This window comes from Bufo gargarizans, chromosome 3 (genome assembly GCF_014858855.1).
Source record: "Bufo gargarizans isolate SCDJY-AF-19 chromosome 3, ASM1485885v1, whole genome shotgun sequence".
Lineage (NCBI taxonomy): Eukaryota > Metazoa > Chordata > Amphibia > Anura > Bufonidae > Bufo > Bufo gargarizans.
In genome coordinates, this window is record NC_058082.1 from 459,949,610 (window position 1) to 459,966,025 (window position 16,416).

Genomic DNA, 16,416 nt, shown 5'->3' on the forward strand with positions numbered 1-16,416 from the left:
ATTGACTTCCATTGTGCTCTGGTGCTCTGTAGAGCACCCTAGCATTCCAAAGTGTTGTACTCGAGCACTAGAGAACCCGAGCCCTTTGGTGCTCGATCAACACTAGTCTTGAGGTGAGAAAGCCTCCATTAACTCACGGCTGTTGGAGGGGATTTTGTGCAACCTCAAATTAGATAGAGTGAGCATCTCTTGAGCCCTTTTAAGTAGACTGATTACTATCTCGTTCGTGGGTGTGGATTTCAAGCAGCCGTCCACGTAGAAATCTTTTTCCACAAAGGATCTGACATCTGACCCATACTTTGCTTCACTCTCTTGGGCTGAATGTCTGAGACCGTAGATAGCGACTGCAGGGGAAGGACTGTTTCCAAAGATGTACACTCTCATTCGGTACTCTACAATGTTTTCATTGGGGTTGTTGTTGCGGTACCAGAAGAACCTCATATCGTTTCTGTGTTCTTCCTTGACAAAGAAACAGTGGAATATCTGTTGTATGTCGGCCATAAATTCTACGGAATCTCTGCGGAAGCGTACAAGTCCCTCCAGAAGTCTGTAGTTGAGGTCTGGACCAGACAGTAAGACATCGTTTAGCGAGACGCCTTCGCATCTGGTACTCGAGTCGAATACTACTCGTATCTGTCCTGTTTTTTTAGGATGATACACGCCGAGTATGGGTAAGTACCAACACTCCTCAGAGTCTTGGTGCGTAGGTGCCATTTCTGCATGCTTGTTCTGAAATATTCTTTCCATGAAGGTAAATAAATGTTTTCTCATCTCTGGTGCCCTCTGAAAGTTGTGTTTGAGGGAGATAAATCGACTGTAGACAAGTTCTCTGTTATTAGGTAAGCGTTGTCTCTGGGGTTTAAACGGTAAAGGTGCAACCCAGCTTTTTGACTTGTCTTTTACTATTCCTCAATCCATGATCTCCAAGAACAGCCTGTTTTCTATGGACATTGCGACACTGTTGTCTTCTCTTGTCCTGTGGAAGACTGTACACCCTAAGTGATCTTGCTCACCATCGCAGGCGTGGTCTTCACAGGAGGTATCTGTGAAAGGACAAGGCACAGATGCACTGTGTGCCAATTCTTTTATTAGGAAACTGCTCTGACATGGCTGGAATAAGGAAGGACGTCCATTTTCAAGTGTGCTGGTGATCATACTGTTGACTGAGGTCGGCTTTGGTGCTCCTCCTAGACAGACGTCTCCTATGATGACCCATCCTAGGTCAAGTCTCTGGGCATATGGAGCGTTTTGGGAACCGTTAATCTTTCCTCTAGCCTTATGAACTTGCAGTATGTCTCTTCCAAGGAGTAAGACTATCAGGGCTTCTGGGTCCAATTCTGGTATCAAGTGAGCTATACGCCTCAGGTGGGGGTGGTATGCCACTACCTCTGGTGTAGGTATCTCAGACCGGTTGTCTGGAATGTAGTTGCACTCCAGTATGGTTGGCAGGGACAAGCAGGTCTGACCATCTATGGACTCCACCTTGTACCCAGTTGCTTTCCTCGCCACTGTCTCAACAGTACCTGCACATGTCCTTAAGGAGTAGGGAGAACCGGGCCCTACAATGTTAAAGGTGTCGAAGAAGGTGGATTTAGCTAAAGACTGATTGCTTTGATCATCTAAGATTACCTGTACTTTGATCGCCTTATCTCGGTGGCCGCCAGGATAAACTCTAACAAGGCAGATTTTTGTGCAGGACTTCCCTCCTGCGAGTCCTTTACAGATCTCAGTACAGTGAGAAGTGACTACTTTGGTATCTACAGTAGGTCGGTGTCTATCTGCTTTCTGTCATGCTCCTCTGCCTGAGGTGATACCCGAGAGGGTGGTCCAGGGTGTAAAGCCGTGTTGTGTTCTGTGCTACCGCATTCTGTGCATGTCACATTGACCTTACAGTTCCTGGCGAAGTGCGATGTTGTAGTGCAGCACCTGAAGCAGATGTTGTTTTATTTTAGGAATTCTTTGCGGTCTTCTAGAAACTTCTCCCTGAAGGCTTTACATTTTAGTAGAGAATGTGGTTTCTTGTGCAGGGGGCATTGTTTGGTAAGATCTTTGAGTTTGTTCTCTTCTTGGGAAGACTTAAATGGCTTGTAAGGAGAACCTGTGGAGGCAAATTTAGTTTTGTGGACTGCCACTGGTGTTTTATGAGGTTTGACACCAGGGGTAGTGGGACATGACAATGTAAAGTCAAAACTGGGATCATTTCTAATCCTCACCTGTTCAGCAACAAAGTATACAAACAACATGAAGGGGGGAATGGTACATTATGAAACTGTTTATAATGGTAACCATGCGTGATCCACTGCACTGGTAGATTATAAGGGAGTTTTTGGTGTCCAGGAATGCTAGCCCCAGCAGATCTCCTTCTGCCTGAGCAACCTGTACCTCTATCAACAAGTCGCTGAGTTCCCTGAGCTTCTGGTAACCCCTACCCACTATTCTGGGAAAATTATCAATTCTCTTATACAAGGCATTTTCTATAGCTTCTATTGACTCATAACACTAATCAAGTCTTTCCTACACCATCTTTAGGCCTTTACCCGGATAGTTTATGTTAATGTCTCTGATTCTTTTGGCATGTTCAGCAGACTTGCTTCCAAGCCACTTTACCAAGAGATCTAACTCCTCACTATAGGAAAGATCTAAGTCTCTCATGGCGTTCTAGAAGGAGAATCACATTGCACTGTAGTTCTCGGGGCGATCGGTGAACTTTAGAAGTGCTTTGGTAACCAGCTACCATTTAGCAAAGTACTTAGCGAAGTCCATGGCGCCCTGGTTAGCACCAAAACTACCCGGTGTGTTGTTATACTGTATGTGCGGTATATCACCATACCTTTTAGGGGTTTCTGGCTCAGGGCAGTCTGTATAATACCGTTCTGATGCGAAGGGTGTCCCTTTAAGTCTAAGCAAAAATTGTAGCTTTTGTTCTGCAGGGCAGTAGTTGTGATCAGCATCGTGTCGTCAAATACCGTCCTGGTTGAGGTACTGTGGTTCAAGGTAGGATCTTTGCCACTCTGTTTAAATTGGCTGATATACTGGCTCATAGTTGTCATCTGTCTTGGGATACTGGTGGACATATTCTGAGATGCGCTGTGCTGCATCCTGTGGAACTAGGTCTGTCCCAAGTACTTTGCTGTGTTTCTGGGATCCGGGGAACTCCATGGCTTCTAGAAACTCTGCTTTGGCTATTGCGGCTGCTGCTTCTTTCTCTGCTGCAAGTTTTTTCCAGTGATGCTTGCAGGCAAGCTCTCTAATTTTCCAGTAATGCCTGCAGTGTTGCTTGCAGGCATGCTCTCTCCTTTTCCAGTGACTCTTGCAGTGATGCTTGCAGGCATGCTGTCTCTTTCTTTAGTTGCATCTCTTGTGCAGCAAAGGAAGACCTTACTTTTGCAGCCTCAGCTTCTGCACGGGTGAGAGCAGCCATTTCTTTTATTGAGGACTTGCTAGAGCAGCCTGCTCGTGACCTGGTCCTGTATGATAATGCCTTGATAGTGAACATTGTATGCTTGATTGCTGGCTGCTTAATGTCTCTGTGCAGACTCAGTCTAGGTAGGAGCGGACTTCAGTGTGGTCTGGATCGTGCTGCACTTGCTGGGGGCTGCACTCTCACTTCTTGTGACTGTATGGCAGTGGCTGCAATCTTGTACGCAGGTGTCACGGATGGTGTTGCAGAAAACTAGAAGACACAAATAAAGATTCGACTGACTTGATCCCAAACTAAGGAACATAAGGGTGAGCCCTATAATAGCCCTAGAGTTCTCCCTGACTGCTCAGCCCATGCAAAGATCTTTATGATAGATAATTGCATGCCCTCGTACCTAGACTGTGTGACACCTGAAAACCCTATAATAGTGAGGGGACATGACCACCGGCTCCCTACACTTAATACGGAGGGAGTCAGGGTCACCTAGGATCAAGCCAACTGGAAAACCCAAATAAAGGAACAGACTTATCTGAGGAAACAGCAGTTGCAGCATCTAGCAGAGAGCACAACCCAGGAAGTTGTATAAACCGCAAAGTGATGCAGTATGGGAGGGGATATAAAGGGATGCAATCAGTGCAACTAGATGACAGCTGAGCGAGGGAGACGAGATGACAAAACGAAACCAAAACAAAAGAACCTCAAGCAAGAGGTACTGAAGAACATCTGTCAGAGCTTCTCAGAGATCTGGTTGTGACAGCAGGACCGCGTGTGTGATGGTGGCTCCGTATAGTCAGATCCACTATTGCTGGTGACTAGCATCTGTTTTACTGTTCTGTCTTCATACATGTTCACACAGTGTGCAGTCTGACATTCAGTATAAACCATTCCAGTCTTCCAAATAAGAGGACTGTTCTCTGTAGTCTAACTTGTTTATTGGCAAAACAGGAGTATTTGAGCAGAAAGCATAGAACAGCATGTATTATAACATTACATTAACACTGGACATGTGTCCAAAATGGCTGCCTATACATGGATTGCATAGCTAACAAACAGTTATAACAACTTCATGAGTTCTGATTAGAACTAGCTGGACAGCTCTGCATAACACAGTGTCCCTGAAACAAAGGTAGATGTCTCACTAGATATGCTTGCAAAAGGATGGTGGAGTTTAAGAAGAAGATATGCAGAAGGACAGCTCTGCTGGTGTGTCCTTGATGACTGTAGACTGTGCTTCTCTTCCCAGCTAAATAATCATTTCGGTTCAGTAGAATTTGTTAAAAACGTAATTTTAAAATATGCAAATTACCTTGCTACCAGCAAGTAGGGCGGCTACTTGCTGGTAGCAGCCGCATCCTCCGATCCTAAAGACGCCCCCTCCACATGTTGATTGACAGGGCCAGGGAACGGGATCGTTCTCTGCTGGCCCTGTTTTGAATTCAAAATCTCGCGCCTGCGCCGTGCCTCTCTTCAATCAGCGCAGGCGCACTGAGAGGCTGCCGCTCGCTCGGCCGCTCCATCCTCAATGCGCCTGCACCGGGTGTAGATGTGACGTCATCGGCGCAGGTGCATTGAGGATGGAGCGGCCAAGCGAGCAGCCGCCTCTCAGTGCGCCTGCGCCGATTAAAGACAGGTACGGCGCAGGCGTGAGATTTTGAATTCAAACAGGGCCAGCAGAGAACGATTCTGTTCCCTGGCCCTGTCAATCAACATGCGGAGGGGGCGTCTTTAGGATCGGAGGATGCGGCTGCTACCAGCAAGTAGCCGCCCTACTTGCTGGTAGCAAGGTAATTTGCATATTTTAAAATTACGTTTTTAACAAATTCTACTGAACCAAAATGATTATTTAGCTTATGTATGCAGAAATCCCACTATAGGGATTATAAGTAAGCAAAAAAAAAAGCTTTTATGCCCAGCCTTTACGGTGGAAACCAGTCCAAGTTTCCGAAATTAAAATTTTTCTGGGCCTTCTCCTCAACATGGGTCTAACCAAAAAGCATGAATTGCGGTCATATTGGTCCACGAACCCAATTCATCACATGCCCATGTTCTCTGCTGCTATGTCCAGGACATGATTAAAGACCATCCTGCGTTTCCTGCACTTTAGCGACAACACCACCTCCCGTCTCAGAGGCCACCCAGCTTTTGACCGGCTCCACAAAATTCGGCCCCTCATAGACCACTTCAACCAGAAATTTGCAGATTTGTATACCCCTGAGCAAAACATCTGCATAGACGAGTCCCTAATACATTTTACCGGGCGCCTTGGCTTCAAACAATACATCCCAAGCAAGCGCGCCCGGTATGGGGTCAAATTGTATAAGCTCTGTGAAAGGGCCACAGGCTATACCCACAAATTTCGTGTCTATGAGGGAAAAGATCAGACCCTGGAGCCGGTCGGTTGCCCTGACTACCTGGGGAGCAGTGGGAAGACAGTCTGGGACTTGGTGTCACCCTTATTTGGCAAGGGGTACCATCTTTATGTGGACAATTTCTACACAAGTGTGGCCCTCTTCAGGCATTTGTTTCTAGAACAGATTGGCTGCTGTGGCACCGCGCGACTAGTCGCGCGGGCTTCCCCCAACGGCTCGTTACCACCCATCTTGCAAGGGGGGAGAGGGCTGCCTTGTGTAACCAAGAACTGCTAGCGGTGAAATGGAGAGACAAGCGTGACTGTGGCGAAACCAACCTCGCCACGGTGTTTTGGAGGGGGCTGTTTGAAGGCCTCTTGCCTCAGGATTATGGCCCATAGTAACTTTAAAGGAGAAGACAAACCAGACGCACAGCTTAAATCTGTCTTTGGAATTGTATTTTATGTTATTATGCGTTCGGTTAAATTGTATGTTATGTGAGGGTACCCAGATAGCTAATATTATTGTATTCGTGTATTCTGAGTGCCATTCACCTAATGATATGCACTCAGACTTGAGCTATCTGGGGATATGTTAAATGTCTGTGTTTGCTGTGGGGGTGTGCCATTGTGTGTTTAAATGGTGATGTCTGTCCTGTTGTCTCCACATGTGTATTGGTGATCTCCCTTTGTCCTGAGAGATAATTGGATTGCCTTCGGTTGTCTCCAGTACAGAGAGGAGGAAACCATGATGCATTGTGGGGATATGTTGTATCTGTCCTGTGTCGCAGTCTCCCTTCTGGTCCTCTGGGGGTGTGAACGATTGGTTGCTGTATTTACATTGTATGTGTTGTAAATTACTGATTGGTTGTATTTCAAAACCCTGTGGGCGGACCTGTATTTGCAACAACTGTAATAAAAACCAGGATGGGTGTGCCAGCACGTCACACCACTGTTTGACCCTAAAGACGGAGCCTTGTCTCGTTATTGGGGGGATTCCCTGTATGCTGTTAGAGACTGATTGCCAGGAGTGTAAGCCGATTGTATGCTTTTCCTGTTCGTCTGCTGGCAGCTATTTGCGAGGTTCCAGTTTGGAGTGCTATTTTGTATCCAGTTCGGGAGGTTGGTGTTCTGTAGTAGCTGTGCCTGTCTCATAGAAAGGGGCATATCGTCTAAACGGATTTTAACCCCTTGTCTGCTGAAACGGTCCGTTACAGTGACATTTACATGCTCTCCTCCATTCACGCAGACACGGCAATCCAAATTGAGCGAGCAACCAGTGTCATTGAAAAGCCCCTCTCAGTCCACGACTATAACCTTCACATGGGAGGGGTGGACTTCAATGACCAGATGTTGGCTCCGTAATTTGTTTCCCGATGCACCAGACGCTGGTATAAGAAGGTGTCTGTATATTTAATTCAATTGGCTCTGTATAATAGTTTTGTTCTCTACAGTAAGGCTGGGAGAACAGGATCCTTCCTCAAATTTCAGGAAGAGATCATCGAGAACCTCCTGTATCCAGGAGGTTCCGTGGCTCCATCCACCAGTGTAGTTAGCCGTCTACACGAGCGACATTTCCCCAATGTCGTTGCTGGTACCTCAACCCAACCGTCACCCCGAAAAAGAGCAGGAGTGGAATAAGGCGTGACACCCGCTATTTCTGTCCTGACTGCCCTGACCACCCTGCCCTATGCTTAGGGGAGTGTTTCCGGAAGTACCACACACAGGTACACTTAGCATAGGGATCACATCTCACAGGACAGGCACACAGGGCTATTAGGGCCCATTCACACACAGCTGCTGAAAACCTCTCCTTTCACCTGGGACAAAGTGCATAATGCACCTCGCCACATCTTTGGGCGATTTGCGCTTTGCACATTGTCCCATGGGGAAGGAGAGGTTTGTCCTATAAAGGTAAAAAAAAAAAAAAAAAACACCAGTAAGCAAAAAAGTTAACGTTCAGTTCCAAAAGTTAAATAAAGTTTATATGTTCTGTTCAAAAGTTATTATAAAGTTAATAAAATTTATTGCGTTGCGGCCTGGTTTTTTCTTTTTTGTTTTGTTTTTTTTACCTTCCAGGTGGACCAACCGATCGACTAGCTGCAGCACTGATGTGCATTCTGACAGAAGCATTGCGCTGCTGTCAGATTACACAAAAGTCGGAGTATGCGGCGCTGCAAGACGAGATTTCTCCTCTGCAGTAAAAGATACGTTTGCCGAGGCATATGAGCTGAGAAGGCGGCGGTGTTCATATGCTTTGGCAAACACTTTGTATATAAAAAATATATAATCCCGGCAATGATTTATTCATCTACATCGATTGATGTGAATGGAGAAATCAGGTTTGCCAGGGCATACGAGCTAAGTGGGTATGGATGTTGGGCGAAGCCTTTCCCCTCCTTTTTTTTTTTGGCAGAGATTTTTTCATCCACATTGATCGATGCTAATGAAGAAATCTGTGCCGTTCATTTTTTTCTTTCAGCCCAGAGGCTGAACGGAAAAAAAAAAATCTCATTACCTGTATGCTCAATATAAGGAGAATAGCAGAAACTCCTAATGCTGGCCATACATGTAATGATTGCGGAGACCCTCAAATGCCAGGGCAGTACAAACACCCCACAAATGACCCCATTTTGGAAAGAAGACACCCCAAGGTATTCGCTGAGGGGCATATTGAGTCCATGAAAGATTTACATTTTTGGCCCAAGTTAGCGGAAAGTGAGACTTTGTGAGAAAAAAAATAATAATTTCCGCTTATGCCCAAAAAAAAAATTCGATGAACTCGCCAGGCCCCTCATTGAATACCTTGGGGTGTCTTCTTTTCAAAATGTGGTCACATGTGGGGTATTTATACTGCCCTGGCTTTTTAGGGGCCCTAAAGCGTGAGAAGAAGTCTGGGATCCAAATGTCTAAAAATGCCCTCCTAAAAGGAATTTGGGCATCTTTGCGCATCTAGGCTGCAAAAAAGTGTCACACATGTGGTATCGCCGTACTCAGGAGAAGTTGGGGAATGTGTTTTGGGGTGTCATTTTACATATACCCATGCTGGGTGAGATAAATATCTCGGCAAAAGACAACTTTTCCCATTTTTTATACAAAGTTGGCACTTGACCAAGATATTTATCTCACCCAGCATGGGTATATGTAAAATGACACCCAAAAACACATTCCCCAACTTCTCCTGAGTACGGCGATACCACATGTGTGACACTTTTTTGCTGCCTAGGTGGGCAAAGGAGCCCACATTCCAGAGAGCACCTTTCGGATTTCACAGGCCATTTTTTACAGATTTTGATTTCAAACTACTTTGCACGCATTTGGGCCCCTAAAAAGCCAGGGCAGTATAACTACCCCACAAGTGACCCCATTTTGGAAAGAAGACACCCCAAGGTTTTTAATGATGGGCATAGTGAGTTCATGGAAGTTTTTATTTTTTGCCACAAGTTAGTGGAATATGAGACTTTGTAAGGAAAAAAAAAAATCATCATTAACTTGTGACAAAAAATAAAAAGTTCTATGAACTCACTATGCCCATCAGTGAATACCTTAGGGTGTCTACTTTCCGAAATGGGGTCATTTGTGGGTTTTTTCTACTATCTGGGCATTGTAGAACCTCATGAAACATGACAGGTGCTCAGAAAGTCAGAGCTGCTTCAAAAAGCGGAAATTTCATGATTTTCCTATTCTATGACGTAAAGTCATGATTTTATTAAAGACACGGAGGCGAGTATTGCATCAACTCTCTTTACTGATCTACCATAGCAGCAAAGAAGACAACTGAATTTACATAAGAAAAAACCATGGTAACCAACTCCACCCCACTATCCCAGTATATAAAGGCTCAGCCCTCTGGGATCCTCCTCTTTCTTTGCGAAGACCATAGGAACGAAACACAACGTTCAGCCGCCAACTGCGACCTGGAACCGGCAGCAATCTGGAACTCCTGACCGCTCCTAAACTCCAACGGAAGATGGTAACTGGAACTAACGACCAGGGAATCTTTGCCTGGACCTCCGGGGACGATCTCCGCCCCTTGGCCGTCGCTCAACCTGCGAACAACAAAAAAGGTGGACCAAAATAACATGTGACCGGAATCAACAGGTCTAGCAATCAACAAAGAATGGCAATCAATGAGACAATGAAGCAACCGCAGAGGAAAAATAAAACACTCACATAAAAAGCCCCAGTAGCGGGAGGGAAAAGACAAAAGGGGGGGCAATACTCGCCTCCGTGTCTTTAATAAAATCATGACTTTACGTCATAGAATAGGAAAATCATGAAATTTTATGACAAGACACGGAGGCTCCTATTGCAAGTTTAAAGCTGAGAGACCACCGACGCAAAAGCATGAGATGGTGGCCTGAAATAGAATTCACGGAAAGTGGACACTCTGGACCAGTCCGCGAGCCTCATGACATCCTCCAGGCGAGCGCCGGAGACGGTTATGGAGGTAGCAGCCGCGCCGCGGACTGAATGAGCCGTGAATATACCGGTATCAATACCTGCCAGGGACAGGACTCACTTCACCCAGCGGGAAAGGGTCACACTGGTGACCGGAGTGAAAGGCCTGCGAAAAGAGATGAACAGCAGAGGGAAACGTGCAGACCGAATATTGGCGGTGCGGGACTCATACTCCCGCAGGCAAGCCACTGGACAAAGCTGAGGGGAAAGAGGAAACGCCGGATATGTCACCGAACGGATATTGGTTTTGGTCCGTCTGGAGATATTAAACTGGACCCCCTCTGGCGTAAAAGATCTGGCATCCTGATCCAGGGCGCGGACATCAGAAACCCTTTTACAGGAGATCAAACAAAGTAAGGTGACCAACTTAGCAGATAACTGGCGTAGTGACAACAGAGAGTTCACAGGCCAGTCCGAGAAGAATCTCAGAACCACCGACACGTCCCAAGTGGTGGAAAAATGCGGTCTAGGAGGCCGGGCAAGGCGGGACCCTTTGAGCAGGCGTCTAACCAGGGGATGTTGACCCGCAGGACAGCCCTCGAAACCCCTGTGTCTGGACGAGATAGCTGACCTATACACATTTATGGTGCGATAAGCCTTACCCTCATCGTACAAGGAAGACAAAAAAGATAGCACTGAACCTACAGGTGCCTGAAAGGGATCCAAATCGCCCGATCTGCACCAGCGAGACCAAGCGTCCCAGGCGGACCTATAAGCCCGTCGTGTGCCGGGAGCCCCGCGCTCTCTAGTAGGAATCTAGTCGTGTCCGAAAATCCTGAGATCTCCCAGGGACGCCCGAGACCCTGCAAGCGAGAAGACGTAACGAGCCGGTCTGCAGAAGGGGGTGAGCTTCCCCCAGGGGCCCCTGGAGGAGAGACAGATGCTCCGGGAGGAGAAGGGGATAATCGACTAGCAGATCCAGTAACTGCGGGAACCAGGGTTGGGACCTCCAAAAGGGAGCTATCAGGATCAGTTCCGCCGAATGACGCTGAACCTGTAGGAGGACCCGTGAAATGAGGGAGAACGGCGGGAATGCGTAACACAGTGCATCCCCCCAAGACTGGAGAAACGCGTCCACTGCCTCCGCCGACGGGTCCGGCCGCCAGCTGAAGAATCTGGGCAACTGGGTGTTCAGGCGGGTTGCAAAGAGGTCTATGGAGGGTAGACCCCAATGGGACGATAAAGCATGGAAAACCTGCTCGTCTAGCTTCCAGTCGCTGGAATCCGTCGTATAACGTGAACTCCAGTCCGCCATGGTATTGTGTAGGCCCGGAAGATGCTCCGCCACCACCATGATGCCTCGGGCCAGGCAAAACTCCCAAAAATCCTTCGCCAAATGAGTTAGGACAGAAGAGCGGGTACCCCCCATGCCATTGACGTACCGAACCGCGGAGACGTTGTCCATCCGCAATCTGATACAAGACCTGATGGTGCCATTGGCGAAACTGCGTATCGCAAATGAGCCTGCAAGCAACTCTAAGCCATTGATATGGAGATGAGACTCCTCCGTTGACCACAGTCCCCCCCTGGACACCCCCTCGCAGTGAGCGCCCCACCCGTGAAGACTGGCGTCCGACTCGACGACCAGGTCTGGTTGCGGACCAATTATCGCCTTGCCGTTCCAAACCGTGAGGTTCTGAATCCACCATTGCAACTCGTCCCGAGTCTCCCTGTCCAGAACAATGGTGTCGGCATATGAGGCCCCCGCCCGAAGGTGAGCAATCTTCAGGCGTTGTAAAGCCCGATAGTGAAGAGGGGCCGGGAAGATAGCCTGAATGGAAGCGGCGAGGAGGCCGATAATCCGAGCCAGATGGCGAAGGGAGAGGTGAGGACGCACTAAGGCATGTCGCAGCTCTTTGCGAATAGCATGTATCTTGGTTAGAGGAAGGGAGAGGGTCTGGGAAGTGGAGTCCACCCTGAATCCCAGAAACTCCATGGAAGTGGAGGGGGTGAGGCAGGATTTCTCCTGGTTGATAATGAAACCTAGCCCCGAGATAAGGCGGATGGACATGCGAAGGTGACGTAATAGTAACCGAGGGGTTTGTGCCATAATTAGGATATCGTCTAAGTATACAATCATGCGGACCCTTCTGCTGCGAAGCCATGCAGCCACAGGCCTCATCAACTTGGTGAAGCACCAAGGGGCGGAGGAGAGACCGAATGGCAGGCAGGTGAAACGCCAGATCTGATCGTTCCACCAAAACCGGAGAAGGTCTCTGGAAGCTAGGGCTATGGGGACCGTCAGGTAAGCGTCTTTGAGATCTAGCTTGACCATCCAGTCCCCAGGGATGAGCAAGTCCCTCAGCAGGTGGATGCCCTCCATTTTGAAATGTCGATATCGAACTAGGGAATTGAGGGCCCTCAAGTTGATAACCGGGCGCATCTGACCACCCTTCTTTTGCACCAGGAACATAGTGCTGATGACACCCCCGGACTGTGAGGGGGCGCGTTCTATTGCCCCCTTCTGGAGCAGTTCCTGCAGTTCTGAATGAAGCTGAAGCTGGGACGAAGCAGGACGTGGCGGAGGAGGGGTGGGGAGCAGGCCCGGGTGGTCGACTAGGTCTATAATAAAACCCCTGACTGTGTTCAGAATCCATGGGTCGGAGGAGATCTCTGACCAGGCATGGGAATAATACTGGAGTCTGCCCCCGACACACTCTACCAAAGAATGAGGAGGAGAGAAACGGGCTGGACTTACCCATAGGTCGTCTGGAACTGGGAGCACCCCTAAAGCCTCTGGATCGGCCGGGAACGCCTTGTGACGGAAAAAAGGAGGGTTGGTGTCTTTGATCCTGCAGGGATGATCTGTATGTGTAGGAGCCTCTTCCCGTACCCCGGGAATAGGAGTGGGAACGGCCGGACAGTCGGCCCCTGGAACTGCCGGCCCTATTAGAAAAACGGTTATTAAAAACCCTCTTCATTGAAGACTGCGCTTTGTCTAGCGCTGTGAAGGCGCCTACATATCTACCGAGCTCCTTGATGAAAGGTCCACCGAAGAGCAGGCCCTGGGCTTCTCTGCCCGCCTCGGAGAGAGCAAGGTTAGACAATTTCGGCTCAACCTTCATTAGGATCGCCTTGCACCTCTCTATGGCCAGGGGGGTGTTAACATTCCCCGTGATGCATATGGCCCTCTGGATCCAGCCACTCAACTCTACGGGGTCAACCAGCTTGCCCTCTGCCTTGGCAGCCTCTGCCAAATCGAAAATCTTGGCTAATGGACCAGTGATGTCCAACAGCTTATCCTGCACCGCCTTAAGCGCTGAATCTAACCCTTTCTTAGGGTTGAAACCTGTCTTGGCCAGAAACTGCACCATCTTTGGGTCGACGGGAGGCGTCTCACAAATCTTATGGGGTATGATAGGGCGAGGACATTCCGCGCGTAATTTGTTGCGCGACTCTCTAGAGAGCGGAGTGCGTATTTTGGCCTCTAGGTATTGGGCCACCAGAGTGGCGGGCAACCATTCCGCGGACCGAGGGTGGTGTAATTCGTCCGGGTTAAATAGCGGCTCCCCCAATGAATCCGTTAACAGGTTCTCTGTCTGTCTGTCAGAGGGGTTGGGGGTGGGCCCACTGCGCACGGGTAATTGGCTTGACCCATCAGGATCAAAGACTGCATCAGTCAATTCCTCCACTGAGTCCTCAAAGGACTCTACATGTGCCTCCTCAATAGACTCTCCTTCAGAGTCAGTCACGGGCTCAGGCATCATCCTGGCCGTCTTCCACGCACGCGATTTTTCCGCCTGGCGTGGGCAGGCTCTTTTACGCGGCATATCCGCGTGGTCAATCGATGGAGCTAAGCCATCTGCCAAGTTTGTTCTGGAGGTCGGCGGCAGTGTGTTCTGCGCTAAGGTCGGTGCCTGATAGGAGGGGCCTGGGTGAGCGCTAAGCGCCTGGGAGATGGACTGAGAAATGACCGAGGTCATGGAGCCCATAGCCGAAAAAATGGCGTTGGAAATGGACTGCTGCAGCAAGGTGGCATGGTCCTCAGGAGGTGGGACAACTACTACGCTATCCAGGGAAGGGGAACTAACTACTGGAGCAGGCGTATCCTGAGGAGGGACAGCAGGAGCGTTGCTGACAGACATGCTGAGATGAGGAGGCAGGAGTATATCACCCCACACCACCGATCAAGAGCACAAGATCTGAGGAGAGAACAGAAAAGCACAAGGTAAGGGAAAGGACCTGGGAGCAACTAGTTCAAAATTGCCAGAAAAGTGAATAAGAACTCACATGAGACGCCGACAGGACAGACGAGGAAACCACCAGCCGCACGCAGGGACAGGTGGAGAGACCGGAAGAAGCGGAGCGATATGACCGCGAAACCCGCGAGACCACAGGGGGAGGAGCCGATAAAGCGCGCGAATAAAAATTTGCGCGCGGAAAAAAGTTCGCCCGCGAATAAAAATCGCGTGAATCCCGCGCGACGCCTGCGATAGTCAGGAAGGAAGGTAAGATGGCGCCCGAGTTCCCGCGATTCGCGGGAACTCGGGCAGAACGGTGAAAGGACGGCCGAACTCCCAAGGGACGTACAGGAGGTACCGGAGGGGGGGGGGAAGCAGCTGAGAGGGACCAAGGGTACGGAGCCTCAAGGAAAAGGGCAACAAGAGTGCACAAACTAAAGAGGAAGGAGGGAGCAAAACGGACAGGATAAACCAGGGGTGGACGAAACAGCCCACCGGAACCAGGAGTAAGCGCTCAGGCCAAAGACATACAAAAATTTCCTACAAGAAAAACCCTGCTACAATGGCCATATACCATAAGAAAACGTGACAAGGAAGAAAGTACTTATCTGCCATGGTAGCAGCAAAGAAAGAGGAGGATCCCAGAGGGCTGAGCCTTTATATACTGGGATAGTGGGGTGGAGTTGGTTACCATGGTTTTTTCTTATGTAAATTCAGTTGTCTTCTTTGCTGCTATGGTAGATCAGTAAAGAGAGTTGATGCAATAGTAGCCTCCGTGTCTTGTCATAAAATTCACATTTTTGTACTATAGTTTGTAAATGCTATAACTTTTACCCAAACCATTTTTTTTACCCAAACATTTTATTTTTTTTTTTTATCAAAGACATGTAGAACAATAAATTAATCAAAAAATGTATATATGGATGTCGTTTTTTTTTTTTTTTTTTTAATTTACAACTGAAAGTGAAAAATCTAAAGACTCAAAATGGTGGCTCACCTCAGGCGGGCTTCTGGATTAGGTGCTTCTAGCCCAGTATAGAGGAACACCCCTCCTCAAGTAATAAATATAACAAAAATCCAAGTAAGGGCGAGCACTCAACACTTAGACTCCAAGTTGTGGTGAATTAAAATTTAATGAAATCACAATATATCACACGTGTATATTTATACCATAGAATCTAAAATCTGAAAATAAAATGGATAAAATACATAATAATCAATACCACATATAGGGATGGTTGAGTAATAACAGTCTTTTGTATTCAGAACCACTAATATATATATGACTGAATCAGAGAAGTTGTTAGTGATAATGCGCTTTACTGTCCCGTGCGCACACTTGAATAGTCAGTGAGTTAGCCGACTCATATGCGCTTGATCCAATGCTAGTATAGCAATTAGGCAGGTAAGCCAAACACTTCCTGCTCTCATATAGATACGTGTCTCCGTGTCCTTAGGTATCAGTGATATAGTCAGGTTGCCGTACACATTCAGATGGTAAACCTCATCGTATGCGGTTCACAGAAACAATGTTCCTACCTTCCACTCAGTGTATCTCGTGGACGCCTCTATGGACGTATGCGGTAGATAGGCAGCGTGAAACAATTCCGGCGTCTGGCTTGTAGCTCCTGTAGCTCGCTAATACCGGATCTCGCGGGATTTCGGAAGTGATGTGTCTCCGGACTAATAGAGAGTACTGCTTGGCTGATTCTGTACTCAGAGTCCTGGAAATCCAAATTCTTCCGTTATGGTAATGTTTGCATGGCCATGCATATGGTGCGGAGGTGCTTCTTTCACAGGTGTGGGCCTGTTTTGACTTTTGCAAATAGTAAGGTGTTGCGCAAATAGATGTGGTTGACACTCGGACCTGACCTTTTGACTAGTATATTTTGTGATCTCGGTGATGGGATCTTTCTCTGTGTTAGGGACTAACTAGGGAGACCAGGAGGTTCCTAACACGGGATCTCCCCTATCGTGGCGGCCATTCCGTTTTTAGGTAGTTTTTA

General features: G+C 48.0%; 1 protein-coding gene across 1 annotated transcript in view; it reads left to right on the forward strand.

The window, feature by feature from the left end:
- OTC (ornithine transcarbamylase) overlaps positions 1-16,416 on the forward strand; it is a 136,362-nt gene that overhangs the window by 106,562 nt on the left and 13,384 nt on the right. The gene's annotated exons all lie outside the window — the stretch shown is intronic.